This window comes from Portunus trituberculatus, chromosome 39 (assembly GCF_017591435.1).
Source record: "Portunus trituberculatus isolate SZX2019 chromosome 39, ASM1759143v1, whole genome shotgun sequence".
NCBI classification, from domain to species: domain Eukaryota; kingdom Metazoa; phylum Arthropoda; class Malacostraca; order Decapoda; family Portunidae; genus Portunus; species Portunus trituberculatus.
Window position 1 is genome coordinate 13,942,239 of NC_059293.1, and position 14,056 is coordinate 13,956,294.

The 14,056-nt window shown below is 37.9% G+C and overlaps 1 protein-coding gene across 7 annotated transcripts in view; it reads right to left on the bottom strand.

The window, feature by feature from the left end:
- The window catches only part of LOC123515704, a 223,978-nt gene that overhangs the window by 80,932 nt on the left and 128,990 nt on the right, over positions 1-14,056 (bottom strand). The gene's annotated exons all lie outside the window — the stretch shown is intronic.

Genomic DNA, 14,056 nt, shown 5'->3' on the forward strand with positions numbered 1-14,056 from the left:
CGATGTTAAATACTCCATAAAACAAATATCTTACTTATAGAAAAAGGAAATAAAACTTTTAGCTAGAAGCAATAAGATAGTAACAAAAAATAAATAAATAGACAGATAATGATGCTGTTAGATACTCCATGTAACAAGCACCCTACTTATAGACCTAAAACAAGAAGATTAACTAGATTTAATAACCCAGAAAAAAAATATAATGACAGATGATACTAATGGTAAGAAAAGTGACGAGGTTAAGAGTTACATATAATAAACCACTTAATCAACTGCAGTGATCCGAAGTACCTCAACTATAATCTAAACTATCAGAAAGAAGTTTGGTTAGGAATAAACGAACAGCTGACAGAAATGATGCAAATAATAATCATACAAAAATACTTTATATGACAAACTCCATCTGTGTTAGTGACCCAGAGCGCCTCACAGGGGATCTACACTGTCTCAGAGGCCTATATGTGTTAAGTCTTTAGTGTGCTTTGACGCCTCGGGTTTCTCTGAAGGGTTGTAGCGAGTGACCTTTCCCTCTCCCTTCCTCCTGCTGTCCTGGGGTGACGATCAGCACCACAAGCCACACACAGGCAGGAAGGCAGACTGCTATATATATATTTTCCTTCAGTACCGACCAGCACCATACTTCACACTGATACAGAAAGCAAGATTTTACTGTCTTCTCTTTCTCCTTTTTTTTCTTTTTTCCAGTAATCAAATTTAACGTTTACTCGTAATTTAGAACATTTTTTTTTATACATCTTTCTTCTACCGTGATTTTATTTTCCTTCTTCCTTTAAGTTTGTTGTATATCGTTTCTTAAAATGCAGACGTTTTGTATTGTGCTTCCTTGAAAAAAAGGTTTGTATAGTGTTATTAGTGTAATAAGTTTGTGTATATCTTAGTATAAGGACTTAGCATGTTCAGTATAGAATTTTTCTCAGCCTTATTTTCTTGTGGGAGTGTGTAAAAAATATAAACATTGCTGCAATTTTGTTATGTATAAAAAAGTAAAATAGATTAAAAGGATTTCAGCTTAAATGTCACTCACTCTTCTTTCTTACAGTTGTTCCCAAAGGAATTGTAATTTAACTTTAAAAATACTGGATAACGCAAGGAAATAGGTTAGTGTACGTCTCAGCTTCAGTATGTATGTGAGAAGTACAGAAAAGGCCGTCTATGTACTCACTCGAGACTCTCAGGAAGGAGCACGCGGGTAAAGGCGACCCACACATACTTAATCTTCAGTATTGGTAATCGAGTCTCCTCATTGCCGAGCTTGTGTGTGACGCCAAGGAGGAAGTCGGAAAATGCCACCTTTGTCGTCACTCTGAGATTAAATAGTCATTGTGATATTCGTGTTTTTAAACTATCTCTTCCATCTTTGTTTTCGTGTGTGTGTGTGTGTGTGTGTGTGTGTGTGTGTGTGTGTGTGTGTGTGTGTGTGTGTGTGTGTGTGTGTGTGTGTGTGTGTGTGTGTGTGTGTGTGTGTGTTGGGAGGCATATGGAAAAAGAAAGGATGTTATTTTTACTTATATTTGCTTTTCTTTCATATATCTTGTTTAAGAATAAGTTTTAAATTGTATATATATTTCTTTTAGAGAGAGAGAGAGAGAGAGAGAGAGAGAGAGAGAGAGAGAGAGAGAGAGAGAGAGAGTGAGTGTGTGTGTGTGTGTGTGTGTGTGTGTGTGTGTGTGTGTGTGTGTGTGTGTGTGTGTGTGTGTGTGTGTGTGTGTGTGTGTGTGTGTGTGTGTGTGTGTGTGTGTGCCTGCCTGCCTGCCTGCCTGCCTGCCTGTCTGCTTGCTTGCTTGCTTGCTAGCGCTGTGCCGAATGTGAATGGCTGAATGGATTATGAAAACGCCAAATTAAATTATATATAAAACGTTTTACGACAATATTTTCGCTGCTTATGAATTCATTTGTCTGTGTCCTCGCTGCCGGTGGTCGTCACTGTCATGAAAGCTGCACTCTTTTTTTTTTTTCCTCTTCTCCTGCGCACGACTCGACATGGCGGCAGCAGCTAAGCACAGGCGGGATACCCTAGCCATTCTTTTCTTCCTTTCATGCATCCCAACGACTGCTGCAGGGGCTCTGAATCGCGGCGAAACTTTTCACAACCGCCAATAAACTCAATACAGAGATAGAGAGAGAAAAAAAGGTAAAGATAAAGAGACTCAATGATAAAAGTGCTGATGCTTTCTTTACTTTCACATGAACTATGGAGGAACATCGGAAAATCAGGAGGGCGTCCAATCGGCAGTGGCGATGATCAATGGAGTTGAATAAAGCATCGCGGGACTTGCTGTTCACGCTAATTGGCCGCATTACTCCCAGCTCTCCAGAACATGCCGCCCGCCGCAGGGAACCGTCATGAATGTACCGATATTTTCTTCCAAAGGAAATATTTTTAGAAATTAAATTGGGCAAATCTGAATGTACTAGTCCCGTCTTTTTGAGAGATTAACAAATTCGGAATATATATATTTTTTTGAGCACATACGCACGCCACTGCCTGATGGAAGGCCACGGGGTGTACGGTGCTGCTCTTTCTGCATTACTTTGTATTCCACAAAAGAACGTGCAGGTCAAATGTCGGGCCTGGCTGAGGCAAGACATGGAAAACACTCTCCCATTCTTCACTGGTAAAGAAATGTTACACGGTTCGTGCAAGACTCAACAGGAACCATTTTTGTATTTAGAAATTGAAATTTGTTATTCTTTTCATCCCTTTTTGTTTAGCAAGTTTCTGAACATAACTTCCAATCATCACAGGTAAATCGAGTGTGACTATTGGAATGCTTTGTAGTGTGGTGCTCGTGGTGCTGACTCATCACCAGCAAAACTTACGTAAAATTTAATAAGGAAAGCTACGTAAAAAAATAAAATAAAATATATGTTAGCGAAATGAGAAGATAAGATGAAAATAAGAAAGTTGCAAGAACTCACCATATATACTGATGAAAGTTTCAGTTATGAGATGAGGAAAACACAAAGATAATTGATCCTTCTTAATACTGATATAACGTATAGTACAATATTTTCCTTCATAAAGACCAGTGCATGTGCATGACCTCTTTCTTCTCTCCACGAGTCCCAGGTGCACCAGTAGAAGAATGTGATGACTGGTGCCAAAATTCTTATCAATATATACGTGTGTGGAACAAAACAAAGAATCGTGTCCAGTATTGGAGAACGGGAAGAGAACTCCATTACAAAAAGAAGCGATACACTCCACGGGGAAAAATATAACACACACAAACTCACACTAAATAACAAACGTGTGAATTCTTGACTTCGATAAAAGACAAGGAATAAAAGATAAATGAAAATAAATAAAGCACATTTAAAAATAATATATAAACATCAATAAATAGACAAAAAGAAAACTAGTGATGAATATGATATAGTCCAATAACTTATATCATATATCGTCATGTGTGTGTGTGTGTGTGTGTGTGTGTGTGTGTGTGTGTGTGTGTGTGTGTGTGTGTGTGTGTGTGTGTGTGTGTGTGTGTGTGTGTGTGTGTGTGTGTGTGTGTGTGTGTGTGTGTGTGTGTGTGTGTGTGTGTGTGAAACCTGGTCGCTCCAAGGACCCAGCCGCAGCGTCATGCAGCGCTCTTCTCATAAGCAAAAGCACGTGCATGAAATACCAATGCCATACATAACAATCAAAGGTAGAAGAAAGAGCAACAGTGGCACGGGAACTCAACTGTGATGGAAAAACAACACCACCACCACCAACAACAACGAGAACAACAACAATGGCGGCAAAAACACCGACGACACAGGTACACAAAATAAAGCATAACACTTGGAAGTAAAATAAAAGATATATAAAAATTGCAAAGTAAACGACACTAAAAGAAACACAGGGAATATTTTCAATCAGTGTTGTGTCGAGGTGCGAGGTGCTGGATGAAAGGTGTTGACGAACTGAGGAAGAACTAAACGTCAAAGGGACCAACTAAAAAAGTAAATATGAATGAAAAGAACTCAACTAAAATAAATGCTGCACAAGTTTAAGGGTAGAAGGGAGAGCTGTGAGGGAGAGCGAGGGAGAGAGAGCGAGGGCCGGAGAGGGTGACTGCTATCTTAACCTATTCTTTTTCTTCTCTCTCTCTCTCTCTCTCTCTCTCTCTCTCTCTCTCTCTCTCTCTCTCTCTCCTCTTGAATCTTCATATTTATTTTTCTTTTTTTGGCATTTTTTGTGGTTTACTCTTTCTCTTTCCTCCCTCTATTTACCGCCCCGTCTCTCTATCTCTCTCTCTCTCTCTCTCTCTCTCTCTCTCTCTCTCTCTCTCTCTCTCTCTCTCTCTCTCTCTCTCTCTCGTTACATGACGGGTGATAGTTAGTTCATTTGAATGTATATAGTTACGATTATATTCATCTGTTATCATAAATTATTAATCGTTCGCTAGATGGAGAATTTGGTGATAAAGAAGATAATAAAATGAATTGCACAGCTTATTCAATACCAGGTGTTTAGTATAGATAGTTACTTTAGATATATTAAAGTGAATTGAGAGAGAGAGAGAGAGAGAGAGAGAGAGAGAGAGAGAGAGAGAGAGAGAGAGAGAGAGAGAGAGAGAGAGAGAGAGAGAGATGCTTTTGTCAGATTCTTTGCAGTTTTCTTATTTTCATGTTTTTTTATATTAGTGCATAAAAATCCCTCTTATGAATATGACAATGATAACTCTGAGCTACAGGCAAAAAAAAAAAAAAACATAATTTAATCGAAAAAATCTTAATTGCAATCAAAATAATTCTAATAAATTTATCTATTCTTACTAATTCTTAAATTATTTCTTAAACACACCTTTTATTTTCTTACTACTGAAGTATTTATGTTTCTCTTGGTAAGCTTCCTATTACAACTGATAGGTGCTAGAATATACACCAACTACCAACTGTTAAATATTCTTTCATTAAATTCATCCTTCTGTAAATTCCTCTAAATGCTAAATGCTCTAATACCTCTGTTAATTCCTTTATATGTACATTATTTTCCAGAAACGCTGAAAACAATGCCGGTGTTTTCTTTCAGCCGCCAAGATATGAGTGGAACAAAACCTCTCTGATGGTGATTACACATTTTGCTTCTTAGTGTAACAATGACAAAGCGGTGGAGCGGGAAGGTAAAAGGTTATGGGAGGGAATTATCAAATCTACAGCTTATCACTTCGCTTTGCTTCATATTATTGTGAGTATGAAACTGTATGAGACTTTACGGGGATGATGAAGTGGCCAAGCGGATTGAATATACATTATAGCGCATCCGAGGCTCAATGCACGAGATGAAAACAGTGATGTGTTGTTTATATTGATTGAACAAATGTAACCAGTATCGATAAGGGGAAAGAAGGGTAAGTGTATAGTATTAAGTGGGATAAGATTCTTGAGTTAACTAGTGTGAAAATATAATTGCCTAAAAAATTACTACCACATGGTTAATAAGTGGGAATGATATTTATGTTTAGAAAGAAGTGGAATTATGTCATTTTTCTTGAGGTAACTATGAAAATAAGGTTTTAAAATTAATTGTTTTATGCAGATATAATAGAAGCATGTGTTTTAAGGTGAGCTGAAATGAAATCTCTTACTTTTTTGAGAGATGCGTGGTGATTTATATGGAGAAAGAAAGGCTTTGTGAAGAAAAAAAATAGTAGAAACTGTGAAAGAATGTCTGGTTGATGGAGGCGGAAAAATAGAAAAGGAAACACATGAGAGAGAGAGAGAGAGAGAGAGAGAGAGAGAGAGAGAGAGAGAGAGAGAGAGAGAGAGAGAGAGAGAGAGAGAGAGAGAGAGAGAGAGAGAGAGAGAGAGAGAGAGAAAAGCTGACAAAAGGACAGACAGACACATGGACTTGCAAACAGACAGATGGAAAGGCAGGCAAACATACGGGAAGTAGATAAAACGTCAAAAAGAAAAAAATAAGGAAAAGAAAAATTTGAGAAAAATAAACAAAATAAAAAGCTGCAAAGAAAAGAAAAAAAGAAGGAATCAAAAGGAAAGATACCAATCACAGAGAAAAAGACAACAAAGAGAAAGTAAAAGATAAGAACAACAAAACGGGGGAGGGAAAAGAAAGAAAAGAGAAGAAGATAGAGAGAGAGAGAGAGAGAGAGAGAGAGAGAGAGAGAGAGAGAGAGAGAGAGAGAGAGAGAGAGAGAGAGAGAGAGAGAGAGAGAGAGAGAGAGAGAGAGAGAGAGAGAGAGAGAGAGAGAGAGTATTTGAGGAGGCGAAAAGACAAAAAGGAACTGATTTATAATATTTCAACTGTACAACCAAATTTCAATCATTGTCGAAACACTTAAGAAAATCAAGATACTGATACATGTAATCTTAAAACAAATATACACCTGTACACATTAGATACACAAATACATAAAGGAAATATATATGAACTACAAGAAAAAGACAAATTTAATCACTATCAGCAATATTTTCAGACACACACTTGTAAACACCATTTCATCTTACTTTACCAAGACCAATGATGATTGTAAAGGCACGTTGAGATACTAAAGAAAAAAAAATGTTTAACAGAAGTGATCAACACCTGTACTCTCAAGAATTGCACCTGTACACATCACCCATTCATTGCCTTCATCATTAGAGCAAAAGGCGAGAGCGGAAGTAGGTAAAGATACAGAGGAACCGAATGTGCACTAAAAGAAAAAGCTGAGCCAAGGGACAGGGCGGCATACGCTCAGGAAATTGAAACAAGATAGTCGAGGAATACGAGAGTGTCAGCAGAACGGATGACACAGGCACTGCCACGGCCGCCGAACCGCCCGCCCGCCGTCCTTGTTCCCCCGTCATTCTCCTCAACTTTGCATTCACACCCTCTCACACTCACAGCTTCTCCTCCTCCTCCTCCTCCTCCTCCTCCTCCTCCTCCTCCTCCTCCTCCTCCCTGTTCTTCTTCCTCCTCCTGTTATTCCTCACGAATCACAATACTTTGAATGCAAGTGCCGGGAAGTAAAGGAAATAACGTGGTGATTAATAGAGGTAAGTGTCTATCATGGTTTATCTTACTGGTTTTTTTTTTCCTGTTCTTTTCTTTACGTCTTGTGGTAATGAGGATACAATAGTGATGTAATGGTTGGTTCTTGTGAAAATAATGTTTTTTTTTTTCTCTTCAGCTACGTGATGGGAGATTTATTTCCTTGACTTTATTTACAAGTACTTCTACAACAACTTCTACTTCTTCTGCTACTGTTACTACTACTACTACTACTACTACTACTACTACTACTATTACTATTGCCACTATTATTACTACTGCTACTAATACTACTTCTTCACTGCTATTATTACTATTACTGCTGCTACTACTACTACTACTACTACTACTACTACTACTACTACTACTACCTACTGCTACTACTACTACTACTACTACTACTACTACTACTACTACTACTACTGCTACTAATAATAATAATAACAATAATAATAATAATAATAATAATAATAATAATAATAATAATAATAATAATAATAATAATAATAATACTATTACTAACTACAACTACTACTACTACTACTACTACTACTACTACTACTGCTACTACTACTACTACTACTACTACTACTACTACTACTACTAATAATAATAATAATAATAATAATAATAATAATAATAATAATAATAATAATAATAATAATAATAATAATAATAATAATAACAATAATAATAATAATAATAATACCACTACTACTGCTATTACTTCCATTGCTGTTGCTGCTGCTGTTGCTGCTGTTGTTGCTACTGCTACTAACAATATAACACTAATACCGATGACAGAGCTATTACTATGGAAACTGTTCTTTCAGAAAACTTTCAGAAAACAGTAATGATAAAAGCAAAAGGCAGAGATAAATAAAAAAGAGACAATGGACCGGAAGTCACTCAAAACATAGAGATAAAAAGAAAAAAAAAGAAAAAGAAAAAAAGACAGCAGGTATTGGAGTCAGGGAACGTTTTCTGGCGTTGAAGTAATTGGGAAAATATAATACCGCACGAAAAGGCAAAAAAAAAAGTTAAAAAAAATGAGTGGGGGGAAAAAAGAGGGGACAAATATCACACTCTGACTCGTCTCTCTCAACTGTCATGCAAGAAGAAGGCAACCCGGTGTCCAACCCAAACATGTGGCCTCCCCTTACTGGCCCTCACGCATTTATACCTGCCGAGGGGAAGAGAGAGAGAGAGAGAGAGAGAGAGAGAGAGAGAGAGAGAGAGAGAGAGAGAGAGAGAGAGAGAGAGAGAGAGAGAGAGAGAGAGAGAGAATTTTACCTGTCCTCCCCAATTTTGGTTGACGGAAAAAAAACAATGTCGTTTCGTAGATTTTTACAGACGTATATCAAATCTCGAGTGTGAATTTAGATGTTATTCAATACAATATGGTATTCTTATAATTGTAAATTTATTTTGTGTCTTCACTGATAATAAGTTACAAGATCAATATTGACTTACCCTTGCAAATTTCTACGTCTTCGTTTCGCAAGTCGTTAGTCGAATCATTATTCTCTTATTTTTCTGTGTTTACTGGAAATCGGCAAAACATTAGAAAAAAAGAAAAAAACAAGTTCAAGATCCCGTTCCTACGAAAATAGATATGTAGAAAAAGTAAAAATAAAAAAAAGAGAAAAGACCATTTTAGTTTCTGAGATGTTTTCCTATCACTGAACAAATTATCCTTCAGTGATCGTTGCTTCTCCCGCTATCAATAAAAGAAGGTACGCACATTTTTTATGGAAAGAAATGAGACAAATGAATAGAGAATCTAGAACAACAGTAGTACATAACATAATATTGTACAAAATTGTGTTTCGTCCTCACGTCTTCCTCAGAGATTGAATACGATTGCACCAAGAAATTATGCCACAAAATCTTGCGAAACAATCACTAGCAATATGAAAATTACTCGCATCAATTCTATTTCTGCATCACACTTAGTTCTCCAACGATTTTCCTATGAACGGTTTCCTTAGAATATTTATTCCACCATGTCCAGTTGGGATGTTATTTATCTCAGCCGGATGATATGTGATTTCGCCATGAACCAGAAGATGCCATATTATTTCGCCAAGAACCTGAAGATATGATGCTATTGAGCCATGAGACAGTATGAGATGAAATGCCACTTCGCCTTTGGCCAGCAGGACGCTTCTCTCTCGCCTTCTTGGGTTAAGGTGTGGAAATCATGCACGTTGTGCGTCTCGTCAAGGTGAAATTTCTGCCGCACAATATATATATATATTCCAAGTAGCAAGAGAACTGCATTGCGTATTCAACAAGTGATATTCGCATGATTTTTCCACAAATATGTTATTGCATACTTATTTTCAGAAAGAGACTTTTCCGCTACATAAAGCTTTGCATCCTGCTACCTTGTTGTATTGTATTTTAAACAAATGAAAACAAACCGAACAATAGAAAACATAAAAGAAAAAAAGGACGCTGTATGTCACAGAAAAACCCAGATGAAAATAAAACAAAAACGAAAGCAGAAGAGCTGCAAGGAAGGAAGACCCTAACTTATTTCACCAGGTGTTGTAATCTTTCCTCTACTTGATTAAATTAATTCATGCCAATCCCAGAGGGAGATGATTTTTGTTATCTTTATTATTTGTTTTATCTTTTTAAAGTAGAGTCAAAGAAACTTTTCCCCATCCTTGAAGGAGAAAAAACTACTTCACATAGAAGTAAGAGCAATATGAAAACATTCATTAATATAAATATGCAGTAATAATAAGGTTATTATATAAGAAATACATCGGAGAGCAAACACTGTTATGATTGTTGAGAGAGAGAGAGAGAGAGAGAGAGAGAGAGAGAGAGAGAGAGAGAGAGAGAGAGAGAGAGAGAGAGAGAGAGAGAGAGAGAGAGAGAGAGAGAGAGAGAGCAGAATAAAGTAACAAATCAATCTTATTATCATGTTCTTGCCTAATCTAAAATTTGAGTCGCAGAGGATAAGCATGTTACACAAAAAGACGGTACAAAACAGCGGCACACGTGAACATTGTGACAAATGAAGAGCAGCAAAATTGGTGTATGCGAAAGTGAGGGAATGCAGAGACGAAAATTGGTATAAAGGTAGTCAGTGGGTAAGAAACGGTAAATAATGGGTTTAAGTTGTATTTTCTTTTTTTTTTTTATGAACACAACAATAGAAGGTAGGAAACGAAGGAGCATTGCAGCGTAAAGGGTAAGACTGGAGATACGAGTATAAGAGTCGGTGGTTAAATGATCAGTAGAAATAGGGTTTTACTTGGAATATTTCTGTTGCCCGTCGGTGATGCCAAGTCATTAGATCTAAATGGCAACTGTGGTTAAAGGAAAAAAAATAATAAAAAAAACATATCTACTTCTTTCGTACAGCATTTCAGGAGAAGAAATAAAATAATCAAGTCCCTTAGAATATAATACATGCAGAAAAAAGTGTTACAGAAGAGATTATAAAATGAAAATAAAAAGAAGGAAGAATTCAGACAAAAGAAATTAAGGAAAATAAAACATTTGAATAAGTTGACAAAGAAATAAATAAATGAATAGATAAAAGAATAATCAATCAAAAGTAGCTTTGACACAAACATGCAACTATAAATAGTTATAGAAAAAAATAAAATAGAAAGTTTTTCAGACAGAAGTGCCTGAAAAGAAAAAGGAAATATAGGAGACACGATAAGAGAAACAGACACGATAAGAGAAACATATATTAATAGCACTACTTGAAGGACTGTATCGGCTGGCACTCCTTATATTTCGATACACATTATCTCACCAATTGAACCGTTATATTTGAGCCTCAAACACATTCTCCCTTCAAGCTAATTTCATATACATTACTTATCATTTATATTCAGCTTTCAGCAACCTACCACTTCTCATCCTGACAAGGCCTTCAGTGGATGAATATCGATGACTTGTTAGATGACTATGTCCATTATATCTTAAATTAATTACAAAATTCATGTGTGCAGTACAATTTCCTACCATGTCCGTTTACAGCACCTTAGCTATCTTGATAAATTCTGTTGCGATCTGCTAAAATCACTGCGACAGAGGAGCACTGCATTGGGAAAGCTGCAATGAACAGCCGTGCAGAGAGGGAGATGAACTAAAGGTGTAAAAATACCTGCCTTTACCGTAGCTATTTCAGTCTAGAGTTGATGTATGAAATTCCTTGCCACACAATATCAGGTGCAGAGAAGGGGAGGTAATCATCATGTAAACTTAAATGGGATATATTCATAGATGTCTTTATCTCTTACTGTCACAAAGAGATAAAGGTAGCTACAATTTTGCTTTCTCTTTACTGTTCATGAATAATAAAGAGATCAGTTAAAGAAAGAATAGACCTTCAGAATATAAACACGCTAGTTATGCAATCTAATCCATGCAAAAACAAAGAGAAGGTAAAGAAATTATACTCGTAAACTCTGGAATTCCCTGCCTACTTCTGTATATCCTCCTCTTTCTTTCTACTTTCTAGATAATCCTTTTCAGACTAACCCTTTCAGAAAACTAATTCCTTGTGCATTTTTATTGTCTTACATCAAAGCTATTCATACCTAGAGAAGGGAAAAAATGGTAGTTACGTTTTTCGGTTACCTAACATTCCTTTACTTTCGACTTTTCTCGTTGCAACAGTACTTGAATGTTTGTTATCTTGATTTACTGCGTCATAATGTGAGTCAATGAGATAAAAAAAAAAAACACTGAAAATTCATAAATGCTCCAAGTTTTTTTTGCTATCTCAGAATAAAGAAATTATTTTCTTCGACAGCCACCTCTTCATCTGAAAACAAAGTGATATAAAATAACTTCGCATCAGTTAAATAACTCAATGCAAAGTTACCGGCTTCTTCTTTCTAAATTTTTCTATGGTAGTGTATCTATGTTTTTATTAAAACGTTTTTATCTTTCCTTATTATATTTCACTGTTATGATAAGGTAGTATTCTCGAATTGAGTAGAAAGTGAAAATTGAGTATAATACAGGTCCACTTATCTGTGTCCACATAGCTTTACCTTTGTGTCTGTCTATCTAAATACCTGTATTTCGCTATCTCAAGATAAAGGCAGTTTTCCTTCTACAGATGTTTCTTCATTTGCGATGTATTTATAAATCAATCTATCTACCTAATCAACTAGTACACATCCATCTTCTTAGTAGTCTCTCTACCAACACCACCTATACAGACACACATACTCATTCCTCACCTTCACCAATATATGACTAGAAAATAAAACATCCACAGCCCCAAGAGGTAGCCATTCAGAGCAGGAGGCAACAACACTACACCTAGAGCACTGGTGTGTCCTGGGCAGACAAGCAAGAGGGAACTCGGCAGCCCACAGTTCAGGTTCACCCATTCCTTGTTCATACTAGTGAGAGAGAGATCGGTCGTGGGTGAGAGTCGCCTGTGTTCCTTGGGCATCAATGAACCGGTTAGCACTGGAGACTGTGGGAAAAACTGACTCGTCATGAAGGGAAGCCATGAGGAGGGATAGCCACCTACTATACAATGTTCGCTGCACACACACACACACACACACACACACACACACACACATACATACACGTATATCACTGTACTTATCCATCTGTCTATGTTATCCATCTATGACTTTTGTTTGTGTGTGTGTGTGTGTGTGTGTGTGTGTGTGTGTGTGTGTGTGTGTGTGTGTGTGTGTGTGTGTGTGTGTGTGTGTGTGTGTGTGTGTGTGTGTGTGTGTGTGTGTGTGTGTGTGTGTTTGTCAGTCTTTTTGCCTGTATGGCTAGCTAACTGGCGCTCTCTCTCTCTCTCTCTCTCTCTCTCTCTCTCTCTCTCTCTCTCTCTCTCTCTCTCCGCCACGCCTTGGGTTGTGCTTCCTGCCGTAGATGAGGCCGAGGGCTCCACACTGGCGATTTGACTGGGGATTAGCGTTTTGAAGTGCCAAATAAACCAACACCATTACAGCACTTCGGAATGACAATCAAATAATGGACAAATCATGCGATTACCGTGACACGAAGACATGCATTAATCGAGTAATCTTGTAATACAAAAAAGTAATGCTTTTTATGCGGCGGCCTGCCATTGGTCGCCGCTATGCCGGTGTCTGTCATGACAACCCTCAATCCCGCGGTGGACAAGCCAGGGATGACCTTCTGTGCTGGTATTAAGCATCCACTGCTGCTGCTGCCTCCTTCCCTCGTTCCCTCCCTCCCTTGCTCTAAAGTCCGTGCGTGGCTCTTTTATGAATTGTTAGGAAAATGGACGACTATCATACTCTGTCACCTGGTCTCCACTCATCTTGATTTAGGCGGGACGAGGTAAAACCTTCATATCACAACGGTATTACAACAACACTCCATCTTCACCACCAACCCCTCCATGCCAGTCTTGCTCGGGCCCCGCAACACGAGGTACCATCCTGGTCTTGCAGCCGCGCCAGGTCGCCGCCAAAACGGCCACGGTTGAGAACAATCATGGCGTAATCTCTTGATCTTTTTGTTATTCTGAATGACAGGAAAACTCAAAAATATTACTCTTTCAGCTGCGGACCCACAACATGTGCTCCGCTGCGGCCAATAAGCAGCTTCGCAATACGGCGGAGACTTAGCGACAATCCGTCAGTGTAAAGTGTTTGAATGAGTTTTTCGGAGAGGTGAGGGCGTGTTTGCCAGCGTGGAGGGGCTTGGGCAATGCTGTGTGTACGGCTGGGTTTAAGGGGAGCAGGTCGAGGGGAGAGGTTGAGGGGAAGAAGTGGGTTTGGGTCAGGGGAGAGAGGGAAGTTGTTTACGACTGTCGTGGATGACCAAGAAGTGAAGCCAGGATGGGATGTGGTGTGGTGGTGGTGGTGGTATTGTTGTGGCGATGAAGAGTCAGGGTTGTGGCGGAGGTATTGATTGTGATGGTGGCGGTGGTGGTGGTGATGGCAGTAGCGTTGTAGTTGTTGTTATTATTGCTATTATCATCACCATATTAATATTTTTATTATCATTATTATCAGTATTATTATTATTATCATTATCATTATTATTGTTGTTGTTGTTATTATTATTATT